This window comes from Lissotriton vulgaris, chromosome 2_1 (genome assembly GCF_964263255.1).
Source record: "Lissotriton vulgaris chromosome 2_1, aLisVul1.2, whole genome shotgun sequence".
Lineage (NCBI taxonomy): Eukaryota > Metazoa > Chordata > Amphibia > Caudata > Salamandridae > Lissotriton > Lissotriton vulgaris.
The window spans coordinates 818,527,816-818,542,983 of NC_141687.1; the positions used below are offsets into that span (position 1 = coordinate 818,527,816).

The window sequence follows — 15,168 nt, forward strand, 5'->3', positions numbered from 1 at the left end:
TTTGCACTCCACACCACCCTGGGTTAGACAATGGCGATATGCAAATCAGTTCTGATCCTGTGCCCCATGGAGTCAAGCTAGCCGGGCTGATGAGAGGTGTTACCTCGAAACCGGTCCGGTCCTCGGATGCTTGATTCCGTTCTGGGAAGGACATGGCTTTTGTAGTTCGGACTGGACTGTTCCCATGGGGCACAGGGTCAGAGCTGATTTGCATATCGCCATTATCTAACCCAGGGTGGTGTGGAGTGCAAAAAAACGATGGATTTGGGCCCAGATCTTTGGACTGGGGTGAATGTGTGGCATTGATCCACATTCGGTCCATCACCTGTTTTGTTTGCAAATACCGCCATAAGTGCGCTGGGGATGCTCAGACGTGGGTCCCAGGCACTCCACACCACTGGAGTCAAGCTAGCCGGGCTGATGAGAGGTGTTACCTCGAAACCGGTCTGGTCCTCGGATGCTTGATTCCGTTCTGGGAAGGACATGGCTTTTGTAGTTCGGACTGGACTGTTCCCATGAGGCACAGGGTCAGAGCTGATTTGCATATCGCCATTGTCTAACCCAGGGTGGTGTGGAGTGCAAAAAAACGATGGATTTGGGCCCAGATCTTTGGACTGGGGTGAATGTGTGACATTGATCCACATTCGGTCCATCACCTGTTTTGTTTGCAAGTTAATATGCTGCATTACATTGTGTGAAGGAAAAGTAAATCTGGCCCAAGGGACTATGAAAGAGTTGAAGAGTCTCTGTTTTATTCATCTCCAGAGTACAACCATCTTTCCTTCATCCCAATGTCTTGACACACCCTTTCTCTGTGCAGGGGAGAGATGTGTTGGTTCTGTCCATGAGGGTTGCTGACTCCCACCTCCAATCAGGCAAGGCATGTGCACGACTGGCTGCTCGCCAGTGAGTGTTCTATTGAGTGCAAAATGTTAGCAGTGGGTTGGGATCTTAGGTGTTGTGGTGATGAGAAGTAATGTGACGTAATGTGCATGGGTTCTGGTGCAAGTATTTTAGGACAGTTAAAAGAGATATATTAGCCATACACATTATATTAACTCAAGCAGCTATCTAGTGCCTGAGTTCTGTGTAAAGTATTCAGGTACTTTTGGTAAGGCCTTTGGCAGTGTGTTGGTTGCATGCGAGTGCATTGCTCTGGAGTTTTTAGGTCTCGCTTAAGCAGCGCACAAGCGCTGCTTTAGAGTGACCTCTTGGAATCACTCCGTACTTTTTGGGAAACTAGTGCATGTACTGCATTGTTTCCAATGAGTACTCGTGCATGTACAGCATTTACCTTGCAGGAGCTAGCAGCGGCGCCATCTGTTTGCAATTATCTCGCCTGCTGCTGCTCGATCCCACAAGGTAAATGCTATACATTGACTTCCGGCCGAGCTCCACTGATACCTCATTACTACTACTGGGAAGGAAAACAAGACCATTGTTTTAACTTTCGTGGCGGCGGGCCGTGCTTATCTTTTTTGCTTTTTTTCTGCTTTCAATTGGTGCCTGCTGTACTTTTATCTCAGATGAGCAGGGGCGCAGCTATCAGCCTTGTTGTGGCACCAGGCTTTCAGAGGCCCACAGCAACCCAAAAGCTGTTTTATACAACCAACCCAGGATTTAGGGACCCATTTCTCTTGCTTACATTAGCCCGTGGACGTACATCAGACCTTTAAAAGTAAAACAATTAGTAAAGCTACCCTGACCGCTTTACTCGAGTGTAGGATAGGAGATTACAAGTTAGCCCCAACCCCAGAAAGAGCGCGCCCTGCCTCTCAGGCACTGATCCGGCGACAGTGCGAATTCGAGGAGAGACACTAAAGCGCACTCTTCAGCAAAAACAGCAAGCAATTTCCACTCTATCAATCAGCCATGGGCGCAGGACGTGCACGCCTTCTGTCAGGGAATGACATACTAGCTCGTGTTGCAGTTTCAGGGAGCACAAGGGATGTTATCTGACATGACTTCCTCTTGTTGATTAGGCAACGTAAGAATGGTCTTTTTCCCCCTTTTTTATATTTTGCTGAAAAGTAGCACACTTCAGCCTAAAATATCTTCTTCTCAATTACATTATACTCGACCTGCACACTAGCATGTACTTCTGTTTTGCACAACTTTATTGGATCACCATTTAGAACAAGCATTGGCATAGCCAATAGGTCTCGTCTCTGGGACCTTATAAGCATTTAGTTATGCAGCAGGTCCCAAAGGCGAGACCTATTAGTTATGCCAATGCTTGTTATTCTGTTGTGCTGGCCACATAGTGCTCTGAAGTATGCAGTGGAGCATTTTGCATCTTTGAGTCTTGGTGCTGGGGTTGTGAATTAAGTGTTTAGTGCTGTTGAATAGTAATACTTTGTATTTTATGTGGCCCTTGGCACTATGTCCAATGCATGACAGCCTGGCGTTGTTATCTATTTTATTTTACACAGTGCTGCATTTCATGTATTTGAGGTAGGTTATAACTGCTAGGCAATATCCAATTTAATCAATGACTTAACATGCTAGTATACTCTAAGCTTGCAGACCATTAGCTATAAGGACTCACTTCTCAAGATCATGAACCACAATCAAATTTTATTCCAACTAAGCACTCTGCTTTGAGTAAATTACACCATGATTTCTAATGTGCCCCAGCACCTTGGGAAAAGTAGAAAATACGACACAAAAGTGCATACCACAACATTACTTAAATATATTAAAGGAATAGGCTGAGCCAGCTAATTCATAATAACTGTTCATGTACCGTAAATTGGAATTAGGCGACAATGCAGATGCTTAGCAATCTGTTTTTTGTAGTTGTGTTGGGAGGACAACACATTGGCATCTGAATGTCCTTTGGCAAAATGCTAGTTACATGTGGTGCTGTCATGTACAATGTGGTCTGTTAAATTTTCCAACATTAGGTGTTGAATGTGGGTTTAGTAGATTCACGTTAGTTTAGAGTAAGGGCTCAGCCAGATAATGCAATACCTTCTTAATGCACTTACACAGTAGATGCATTTTGGTATTTTGTGCAGTGTTAGAGTTATGAAAATTATGCAATATTGCTTTTTTTTTTTGCTATTTCTTTTTCATTTGGTTTCCTGTGTGCTGTCCAAACCCCATCAGTAATCCATTTGGGATTACTTCTCCTAGTACTTAATCCATGTACTGTGCATACCTTCTAGTACCGAAAGGATTTTGATACTCATGGCACTACTTCCAACCTGTCCCCTATCAAACCAGGACCAACTTGTGCAATTTACGAATCTCCTTAATTTGAGTGTAAATTTGATAACTAGAAATATGGAAGAAAGAAAGTGTGTTCTCACAAATTTAACAATGTCGAAAAAATCACTGCTTTTTATGTGTTCATTTTATTGCATTGCATATCCTTGACCCCTTCTGTAAAGCTCCCATGCCTATGGTCATTATTTTAAGCCATGTCTGTGCATTGTATGTTTAAAAATACATTATGTGCAAGGAAAGGCTTTTGTTTGCAAGCATTGACCATGTGTGAATTGCAATTAATATATGCAAACTTTCATTATAAACTAGTGTATGGCAGACTCACTCCTAGGAAACGCTTTGTGCTTCAGACCGTAATCTCTAGAGTAAGAAAATGAGCAGTGTTGTAGTTTCAAATGAAATATGGCGTTGGGCTCAGGGAAAAGGTGCAGGAGCATTTCTGGACAGTAAAACAGACGATGATGCATCTGAAGAAGATTGTTCTGTTGTACAATGGCAAACATTCAAAGAAGCATGCATCTGGGTCCCGGTGACTGGCCTGCTGTTTACATGCCTCAAAGACGTTTTGACATCTCTAACAACAGATCTAAGTCTTCACTAATTCAGCGGAAAATAATTATGTTTTATGCAGCATGAGAAATTATGTATACAGAATTAGTTTTAAAAAAAATACAAAATGTACTTAAACAATGCAGCTCCAAAGATTGGATAGTCAAAGTACATGTGTTGATAATATATCACAAGCATCTTTTTAAATTGGAAAAAAACATTCGGACCGGAGGGGTTTGCTTAGGTGAGACCGATTTTGGTATCCCGACAGCAAATCTACCAGGATATTGTACCCCTACCGATTCCTTGGGGCACAGTTAAGCCTTTTTTCATGACCACGTGATTAAGTTTGGTTGCGTAGCTACCAGATGCATGCCTTATTTATTTGCAGCATTGAATTAATTATTAGTATTTTGTATTTAATAGCTTATTAGGCTTTGGATAAGGAGTGGCGAACACAGGGCTGGTCCCTGTGTAGCCCTGAGGAAGTGCTAGGGGGGCGCACGAAACATGTTGGCAGACAGGAGTTGCTAGGTACACCTAAACCCATTACAATTTAGGTATCCTACCATTTCTACCCCATTTTTAGCTTTACCACCTAGGAGCCAGAATAAAGTATTTGCAACTCACTAGGCAGGTAATTTTAACTAATCACATATACTCCACTCCTTCACATCACATTCCTTGCACCACACATAGTCTTTTGTAAGTGCTCCTACGTAATTCCGCAAGTCGCAGCACGCCCCAGTCCGTAGAGGGCTGGGATGGCCCCTATGATGAAGCATGTCACCATGGGGCAACCCTGGTGAGTGAGGGGACACCTAAAAAAAGGGAATATTTTTCCTTTTTTTCTTTCTTGGAACTATTGACACTATTCCAACACCATTGTGTGTTATGGGAATAGAGTCATAGACTACGGCTGGGTTTTTGATCTCTGTCCCCAGAGATCTTGTGTGACTTATTAATACTAGGAGGGTGAGCCCTAGCCTTTCTCCCTCTACCTCCCTTTTTGTTTATGTTGTGATAATATATCACAAGCATCTTTTTAAATTGGAAACAAACGGTAGTCCTTGATAAAACAGTCGATGTATCATTGTTTTAGCCAGACTGCATAATTTACAGTAAACGGATGTAATGCTGAGGGACTCTGTTACTGAGTGGACACGTTTAGTTCACAAGTGTTACATGGGTTTTGAGTACTGCTGACAAATATCCTACATTCTTTACAATCTTTCACTAAAAGTTTAAATGCAAAAAGAAAAAGACTAACATTTCTGTATGTTTTGAAATTACCATCTGGTACATCAATCATGTACAAAAGGGATAAGGGATGTGGTCTGGCAGGTTGGACAGGATTGTTCCTGATTTGCATATGGTTGCTCCATATCTGGAGTGGCACAGTGGACAAAAAAAACAATTAACTAGAATGTGACCCGAGTGATTGCTAATGACTCAGGGCCTGAATTAGATATTGGCAGAACTGGTCCCGCTGTAGCTTTTTCGGCAGTCTTCGCCCATCAACTTGGCGGTCCGTCCGCTGTATTTAAATGTTGGCAAGTCAATAGACAAAAGACCGCCAGAGTCCCACTGACTCAGGCAGAAATTCTGAATCATGTTGATGCCGGTATAGGCAGAAGAAGCTGTTGGCGGAACTCCAGCCCAGAATCCTGCATCCCGATTATCAATCAATCAGGTGTTTGTTAAGCGCGACTACTCCCCCGACAAGGGTCACTCTCAAGGTGCTAGGGGGCCGGGGGGGCGGGGGGGTTGGGGAAGGGGGGATTATGAAATGTCTTAACTGACTAAGGCAGTAATCCCTCCTGATTCTAGTTTGCAGAATTAAAAGAAATACATTAAAAAAATACCCTTTTTTCTGCTTTCCATTTCTGTTTCCTTCCCCAAGGTCATAGTCCCTCCTTTGCTGGACCAACTACACCACAACACCAAACAACTCTGTTGTCGCTGAGACCTACTTGTACAATTGTCCTATGTATCGTGTATTGACTATTGCTGTTGCCTCGTGTACTTCTGCATTGCTCTTACATGCAACATTTTTCTTAGGTGTAATGAAGTAGTGTTAATTTTCCTACTCATCAAGGTAAAATGAACACACCAGCTGTTGTTGCGGTGTTTGTGGGGATTGTGCTTGTGGTGCCTGTGGGTGTGCATTCAATAGCGTGTGTATGTTGTTTGTCTGACATGCAATATGTACCAAAAAAGGGAAAAACACATTACCCACATATGCATTATGACAGATTCACAACGCATCAATAAGATAATGTGAGTAGTACTTACCTGTCTCCACACCACCATGGCTTCATTCCATCAGGACACAGCCGCCAGCACACCACCAGCACAACGGGAACATCTAAATCTGATTGGCGGAAACCCGCTGGCATGACGGTGACAGAGTACTGTTAGCCAGGGAAGACCGCTGCCATGGAAGTCTCAAATCTATTGCTGTAAAACCTAAATACGGCGACCGGATCGCCGTCAGCTTGAAGGAATAATTGGGACCAGCGCCATCGCAGAAAAACAGTAGTCCCACGAAGATCTAAATCAGGCCTTAAGACTTTTGCCAGCATTTCACCTATCATCTTTTGTTACTGTATATAAATCATGAAAACTATTAAAAAATACATCAGGATAAAATGATGTTCATTCAGATGCCAAAACACTGGCCCGATCACCTGGTAACCTTGGTGGCAGGTCTATGATCAGGGCTTTAAGTGGGCTGGGTTCTGCCGGTGCTCAGCACCAGCAGTTCTTAAAAGTAGGTGCCGAGATGGGTCCTTATCGGGCTCCCCATTTTTACCTTCAGTGTGGAGAAAAAAAAAGCTTTGATCTACAATGGTACCATCCATCACTGTTTTTGATGTAACTTCAAAAAGAAACATTTTTTAGTTTCAGATATGCGCAAACTTGGAGCAAACATGGCACCATATACATTACAATATGACATATTCATCTTTTGAATCACAGAACGTTGAGCCGACATGAGGCCCGAACCTGCTTAATCAGTTCAAAAGTCGTCTGCTCAAGCCTTACGCCACAACCTCGCCCCCGGAAGCATTTTCATTATTATATACAACGAAGTCATAGTTGTTGCTTTTTTATCTTATGCAATTTACAACCATTGACAAAAGCCAGTAGCCCTGGCTTGTTGTAGGTGTTATGTTACTTATTGTGTTGTATAGCTGGATGAATGGACAGATGCAGCAAAATACCAGTGGGCAGCATGCTATGCAAAGTACAGATTTAAAGCTTGTGTTTTAAGCCACACCCTTAATTACATCTGCTACGCCCCTATGACAGATCCCCCCGCCCAAAGTTTCTTCATCCCACTTAAAGCCCTGTCTATGATGCTATATGAACGTCATCTCCGCAAGTCTTTCTCATTCTATGCTTAATCCCTGGGTTGCCTCACAGGAATTGGAAATTGGAAAGGCCTCAGCACCACTAGACCTGGACTTCTTCAACCGAATGCACTGCCCTTCTTTCTGGGGCCTCACATGTGTACTTTTCATCTGAGTCTGACATCACAAAGGGAGAAGGGAAGGCATCCTCTGGTAAGATGAATTGCCTTGTTCAGCTGCGCATCAGACACGTTGCACGCCTCCAGATTTCTGCTGTAATAACAAGGAAAGGGCCTCGCCCTCATGCAACATTATTTAGTGGGAAAACACGAGATCATTAAGGTTGCTCCAAAGAATATCTTCTGATAGGGGATTGTCATTGAAAACCGCTGCTATAAATAGCGTGGCATGCTACTCCATTGAAAACAATGCCGCATATTCAGTATAACTAGCAAGGCAGGCCACAAGAACGGCAAGCCGCACACAGCCAGAGTTAAATTACATGTTCAAAGATCGCCAAGATACTGGATTTCAAATTGCATGTCCTAGTTGGGGTTACAGTGGTAGGTCAACATGTGCATTAACTTTCTTTCAAGTTTAAGCAAGCTTAAGTTTTTTTATCATAGTACGATTGGTTGTATACATTTCTTTCCTTGTACCTTAACACTGTGAACCCCACTGTGACTTCTTGCCAGTACTGCAGTTTTCCTTGCCAACCTATATGCTATACAATTAACACTTGCGCTAAAGGCAGTCAACCGATGGAAAGAGGGGCAGCCCCTTGGCAGGCCATGGGCGCCCAGGCGCTGCTTGATTCAGGACCCGGCGCGTGAGCGCGCGACGCCAGCACGCGTCCCTCGCGCCACTGTCACGCGCGCACCAGGAAACATAGCACATTCCAAATAAAAGAAACACCTTGAGAGAACACCTCAGCAGGCAGAGGCAGAAACATCTGAGAAGCGCCGCTCCTCTCGATACTATTCTGGCACCTTCTCACCAGCCTTTCCAAATTTAGACACTGTGTTAAACTCGTTTAAGCAAACACATTATTCGAAATGCAGTAGCTTTTCGTACATTTCGTTGGATTAATAGCATTTAAAGTATGTTATGAGCGTGGTTTCAATATATCATTTTTGCTGAACAGCAATTGAATTTACCCTCAGTTGGAGCGCCTGCGAAAGCAGCCTTCAGATGGATCGCGCGAGTAAATCCGCCTTAGCACTAACCAAATGCGCTTCCGGAGTAGCCGCAGTTCACGACCCCTGTCTCCACTTGCGGCTGCCGCTTCAATCCACTTATTATAAATGAATGATAAGACGGAATCCTCCTAGGAAAGCCTGCTTACAAGCCACTTCCGGTGGATGCTTGTTTGCCTATTCGGTTTCTTTACTCGTATTACCTACCCCTTTATTGCCCTCTTCCATTTGAAGTGATTTGAAACATTAGCAAGGAGGTCTAAGCGCTATTGAAACATAAATAAATGACTAACTATACATTTTACAATGTAACAAGCTCACGGGTTTAATGAGGGCCCTTCAGACTTTGGCCTGTTCGGGAAGTGGTGTTCCTGCTCCACCCAGGGTCTTTGCATATATCTTATTTGCATTTTATTTTGTAATTGTAATTGTAATTGTAATGGGCATTTATAGAGCGCTGCTACCACTCCAAGGAGTATCTTGGCGCTTACACAGCCCAGATGGAAGGGTTGGATAGGGAAAGAAGTCCAGTTTTTTAAACACAGCCTCTACACTAGGGTTCTACACATTGAGTCAGGCATGGAGAAAATCCAGGTTTTCAGTGCCTTCCTGAAAGGGGCCTCTTGGGAAAAAGAACGCAAGGGAAGGGGAAGTTTATTCCAGGCCTTAGTTCCCAGTACAAAGATGGATTTGCCACCCTTTGTAGCCAGTTTAAAGCGGGGAATAGTAAGTAAATTCTGACTGGCAGATCTTAGGCGGCGTGCTGGGTAGTATCTTTTGAACCCCCTTCGTAAATAGGTCGGGCCACGTTGATGGAAGGCTCTAAAAGTAATCAGGAGAAGTTTAAACAAAATTCTCTTTCCTATTGGCAGCCAGTGTAAGGTATTTAGAGCTGCAGAGGCAGATGATCTGCGGGGCAGACGCAGTACGAGGCGGGCAGCCGCGTTTTGGATCATCTGCAATTTGTGGAGCACGATTTTATTTGCTCCAGCATAGAGTCCATTGCAGTAATCTAGCCTGGAATTTATTAAGGCCACTGCGACTGTATTCCTCGCCGAAAGGGGAAGGAGGTCAAAAAATTTCCTAAGTGCTTTGATAATTTGAAAGCACATACCTGCCACTGCTACAGCCTGAGGTTTGAAGGATAGGCAGTTGTCAAACTTTATGCCTAGGTTACGGGCGGATGCAATTGTGTTAGGTGGAGCTTCTGCATCCGATGGCCAGCAAGCTGACGGGGAAAAAAGATTATTGATCCCTATGGGTAAGATTTCCGTTTTTCCGGCGTTGCACTTTAGATGGTTGTTATTCATCCACTTGAATGTCGCTGCAAGACAATTCCTAAGGTCTTCCTCGGCACCTGGTTGTTCCTTATCCAGCACCAGAATCAGTTGGGTGTCGTCAGCGTATGAGATAGAACTGATCTTGAATGACTCGATCAAGTTCATCAGGGGTGTCATATATAGATTGAAAAGGACAGGGCTCAAGCTGGAGCCCTGTGGCACCCCTGAGCTGACGTTTTTAGCCTCAGACTGATATGGGCCAAGCACTGTTATTTGGCGTCTGTTTGTGAGGAAGTTCCTACACCAGGTCAGCACCTGTCCTCCCACCCCTGCGGCAGCCAACCGGTCCAGTAAGATGTTGTGGGACACGGTATCGAAGGCTGCCGACAGGTCAAGAAGGATAAGGACAGCCTGTTTTCCCCGATCCATTGCTGCTCTTAAGGTTTCAGCAGAATATAATAGAGCTGATTCGGTAGAATGTTCTGACCGAAAGCCAGACTGATTTGAATGGAGAACGTTATTCTTCTCCAAAAAGTTTGTCAGTTGACTATTGACAAACTTTTCAGTCAGCTTAGATAGGATGGGTAGCAAAGAGATCGGGCGCAGGTTGGACAGGGTAGTAGGATCGGCCATGGCCTTTTTTTGGAGTGGCTTTACAGCTGCAAGTTTCCAGTCCTCTGGGATACTTGCTGTTGCTAGAGAAGAGTTGATGATACTGTTAATCATGGGATTAACTATCTCTATTAGATGGTGCAACACCGGAGGAGGACAGGGGTCAAAAGGGGAACCTGATTTGCTGGCTAGAATGGCTTTGGCAGTTTCCTCCAGGGGGACTGGGCAGAACTCGTCAAAGCGGAGGGGGGAAGTCATCTTCGCTATCTGTTCACCATCCGTTGTGAAGGTAATATCTGAAGGGAAGGTATTAGTGATAGTTAGGATTTTATTATCGAAATAATCAGATATCGTGTTACAGAGATCTTGTGATGGAGGGATCTCTTGCGATAGAGCTGAGGGCTTGATAAAATCCTTAACGATCCTAAAGATAGCTTTTTGTTCTTGGCCTGCAGAAGAAATGGCCTGTAGGTAATGGGCTTTTTTTGCTAGTTTTAATCCTACATGATATTTTCGTCTAGCTGCTATATAGGTTTTACGTGCAGCTGTGTCGTAATTACGACGCCACCTCCGTTCTAGAGTTTTCACTTCACCTAGCTCGGCCTTAAGGGCTGATGAAAACCACGGGGCATTTTTTTTCTTATTCCTAGGTTTCATGTTCTCACTATTAGCTGGTATGAGCAGCTTGCCCGCTCCAGCAATCCAGTCACAAAAGCTTTGATAGTCTGGACAGGTACAATCGGCGAAAATTGGTAAATCATTTTTAAGATTTTCAACAATATCGGCCCTTCTGGCTAGTGCCTTCCAATTCGGAGTGGGTTTTATATAGGGGTTATCTGTACCTTTTAAGGAGTTAGAAAAGAATTTCCGGGTTTCAGCTATCAGGAAAGGAATTAAAAAATGATCAGTCCATACCTGAGGGCTTGGAGGTTTAACTATCAGGCTGGAAAAATTGGAGCAGATACCATCCAATAGATGTCCTGCTTGATGTGTTGGTTCGCGATTCAACAAAGTAAGTCCCAACACTTCAATTGTGTCTAGGAAGCTACTGACTCCAGGATCAGTTGGGGCCTCGAGATGTAGGTTGAGGTCCCCCAACACCGTGAAATTAGAGAACCTGAGAGTTAGGTCACTCAACACGTCGCCAACAGAGTCTAAAAATGTGGAGGGTGGGCCTGGAGGGCGATATATAAGGACTCCGGAAAATACAAGAGAGTCATGAATTGCTAAAGAAAAAGCAAATGCCTCTGACTCTTTTAGCTCTGTCAGTGCTTCAATAGTGCATTTGAAATTATTCCGATAGATAATTGCAAGACCCCCTCCTCGTTGTTCCTGCCTATCTAACCGTAGGATATGATAATCATGTGGTAGGGCTATGGCAAGGGCAGGATTAGACCATGGCTTCAGCCATGTTTCCGTGATAAAAAGACAATCCAGATGGGATTCGGTGATAAGATCAAAGATGTTCTGAGCGTTTTTTACTAAGGAGCGGGCACATTTTAGATGTTTACTATAGTCCAGGCCCAACTCAAAGGAGCAAAAATAATACTACAGTGGAAGCATCTCCTACAAGAGGTGCTGTACTCAGAACATTATTGGTGGAGGAGCCATTTGGAGTGAAGACCATGTGACGTATCGAGAGCGACGGTGACGTGTATCTGGGACAGCAGACCAAGGGGTTTAAACACTGTTATACAACTGCACATATGGTAATCTAGCGTACATGTACATCATTACACCTGCCCCTGAAAAAGATTATTTTGAGTCTGCCTGAAGTCCTGTTTGTTAACGGATGCACGTGTAACACACTACATACACTACACAACATACAACCAGTAGCATGATATTTCTGCACAGTCCCGTCCCTCTGAAAGAACAGGAGGGCTGGGGAAGTGGCAGTCACATGTCGTGCCCCGACTGTCGTGAGTTCATCCGATTTTTCGGCCAACTCGTCTCTTGAAAGAAGCCTGCGCTAGAAACCTATTGCTGATCAGTGCTGTACTGTACTCCCTGTGGTGCACGTCCAGACTTTAAGCGTAAATGACAACTAAAAAAAGAAAATGGCTCCATCTTCAAGTTAGAGCTGGCTGGCCAGTAATCACCCGCCTGGAGTGTGCACTTCACCTCACATGCACTGCCTATAACGTGGAGGGGAGTGCATATTTCAAGAACTACAAGTAGACAACAGTGTGCGTGCATTGTGCACTGTATACCACCTACCGAAAATAAAAACGAAAACGTCTTCTTTAAAAACACATTGAGCAGGAAAAAGAAACAGCCAGACATCGTTCTATCCCATTTATCCGCGAAGGGCAAATCAAATGCCTGTGTACTGGTAGTCCGCCCTGTGTCACATGCGTGGCTTTTCAATCTCTCCCTGGCAGGGCTGGCATTTCAGGCGTGGGCGCTGTCCGTGCCCCGGTTTCCCAGTACCACTTGGCAGCCAGGACTAGCGACACTTTCGAACTACTTTGAACTATAGCCCGGGAGGGCCTCGGAAGGTCGTAGTTTCAAGTTACATTTCTAAGAGTGGACGTAAAACTGCAACCGGCAACTACCAATCACAACCTCAAACCGACTGATGAAGTATTATGCAAATGAGACATCCCTGTCAGTCAGGCTTTCGCGGGACCTTTCTGGGTTATCTGCAATAAACATCTCGTGCTGTCACCACAAGCTGCTGCAACCCAAATTACACAGCGCAGCATAGGCATAGCAAACCAAACATAGCATAGCAAATAGCATAAACTGCAACGACACTTTATATATGCTTTGCAGTGTCCAGATGCACAAGGCGCTGAGCACTGGCATGGAAGTCTCTTTAAAGAGTAACGCTTCTTGGGTGCTCACCTGCTGGAGAGGACGGGCCTGTGCGTTAGAAACATCCAATCTGAGAGGTGACGGGAGCCATGTATTCGCGAGACATACACATCCAAGGCTGGGGAGTTGTAGCGGAGCGGGCGCACCGGCTGCTGCCTCACACCGCGGGAGCTGGGAGCTTACTGCTCTCACCGAGTTTCTCGCTCAGTGCATCGCGCTGGAGGCAGCTTCTCTTAAAGCGACAGTAGCTGTGCACGCAGGCTCACAGCGGGGCACGGGGCCAGGGACACGGACACTGAGCGTGATCGGACGAGGCAGCATTAAAAAACAAACACATTGAACGTCGCGTTCGGTAAGCACTTGGAATGTTGTGTGATAATGCAGTTTCCATACCGGAATGCACACAATTAAACCACCTTCTAATGCACTACCCTATCTGGCATCCTATAGATCTATCAATATATCCTCTACATCCACTCTCTCATTTATCCCAAACCCCATACCACTACTATGATCGCCAAAATAACCTTTCTAGACTCTCTCCTGCTCTACCCCTCCTTGCATCATCTGACACCTCTTTCTACTACACCGATCCCCAAAACAAACATTTCTAAACTCTCCCCTCCGACTCCTTCCCTCCAAAACTCCTTTTTACTCATCCAAAAACCACTTCCTACTGCTAAGACTTAAAATTAAAAAAAATCCTTCACTCTTTTATCCCTCCACTATCCTTTTTCAATCAAAATTAACAGACTAACATGTTCACTTCTCAAATTCCATATTCCATATTCAACTATACTACTATACGGCCCAAATAACTGAATAACATATCTACTACTCAAATTACTTCATATTTATACTATACTAACTTTCAACACTAATCCTTTATGGGTTCCAGAGTGGCGTGCTACTCGTCAGAAAAGCGCTTCAACACCCATCAGGGGTAACAAGTGCTATATGAATGCAAATCTTTCTTCCCCTTTTATCCATCCGCTATCCTTCTCACTCCAAGTAACAGACTAATATCCACCACTGAAATTACCTCATATTTCACCATATTAATTCACCACTAATCCTTTATAGGCTCCCTGAATAGCATGCGTCAACAAGCGAGCGATAAATAAATACAAACTTTTGTCCTACTCTATCCTTCTGCTATCATTCCAAATCCAAATAACTGACTAACCTATCCACCACTTAAAATGTACTTGCATGTTTCACTATACTAATTCAACACTAATCTTCTGTGGGTCCCGGAGTAGCGCGCTACCCGCCGAAAAAGCGCTTTGACGCCTCGTCAGGGGTAGTAAGCGCTATATAAATGCAATTACAATGCAATACAATACAATCTTCCATCCCAAAACTATTGGCGGCGCCCCAGTTAACAAGCGAAGAGATTACTGTGGTGAAGTTGTCTTTACGTCTCCCTGTGTGTTCGGTGCACCTTGCGCCCGCCTGGAAACCCTGGTTTGGCACTATCAGGGAGCTTGATACTGGAAAATACCCTTAAATCCATTGTAAGGTTAGTTACTTACATTAACGACAAACAAATGTCTCGTCAGTTCAGAAAATAGCTAGTAAGCGCCTTGACGTGGAAGCAAGCACCTGTTTGCCGAGTTTAGCGCTTTTATCCAATACCCAACTTAAACAGCTAATATCTGCAAGGCATGCATGAAAGAAAACGCCATGCGAATACACGAGACCACCTAGCATTAGTGTACCCACTGACCTAGTGTCAGGACGCCCCTAGTATCTTAACAAAGTGTCAAGGTGTTCCTGCCCTAACGGTAGTGTACTCTCTATCCCAGCATCAATGTTCTCCTGACATAGGGTTAGTGTATTCTTTGTCTTAATGTCAGTGTCCTTGCATTAGCGTTAGTGTTAGTGTGCACCCTGTCCCAGTGTAGTGTGTTCCTATCACAGCACCGTTTCAGTGTGTTCCTGTCCTAGTGTTCGCATATTCCCTGTCCTAGTGTCCGATTGTTCCTGTCCTAGCATTAATGTTCTTCCTCTCCCAGTGTCAGTGGGCTCCTGTCTTAACGATAGTGTGCTCCCTGGCTGTCCCTGACCTAACATTAGTGAAATGCCTGTCACAGCATCTGTGTGTTCCCCTTCTAGCACTAA

The 15,168-nt window shown here is 44.4% G+C and overlaps 1 protein-coding gene across 2 annotated transcripts in view; it reads right to left on the reverse strand.

Annotated features, from left to right (window-relative positions):
• Positions 1-13,211, reverse strand: part of ZNF385B (zinc finger protein 385B) — a 1,149,514-nt gene extending 1,136,303 nt beyond the window's left edge. For both annotated transcript variants that reach the window (XM_086956211.1, XM_086956210.1), the window contains exon 1: positions 13,075-13,211. The gene's annotated coding sequence lies outside the window, so the exon portion shown is untranslated. The remainder of the gene's footprint in view (positions 1-13,074) is intronic.
• Positions 13,212-15,168: the final 1,957 nt, after the last annotated feature.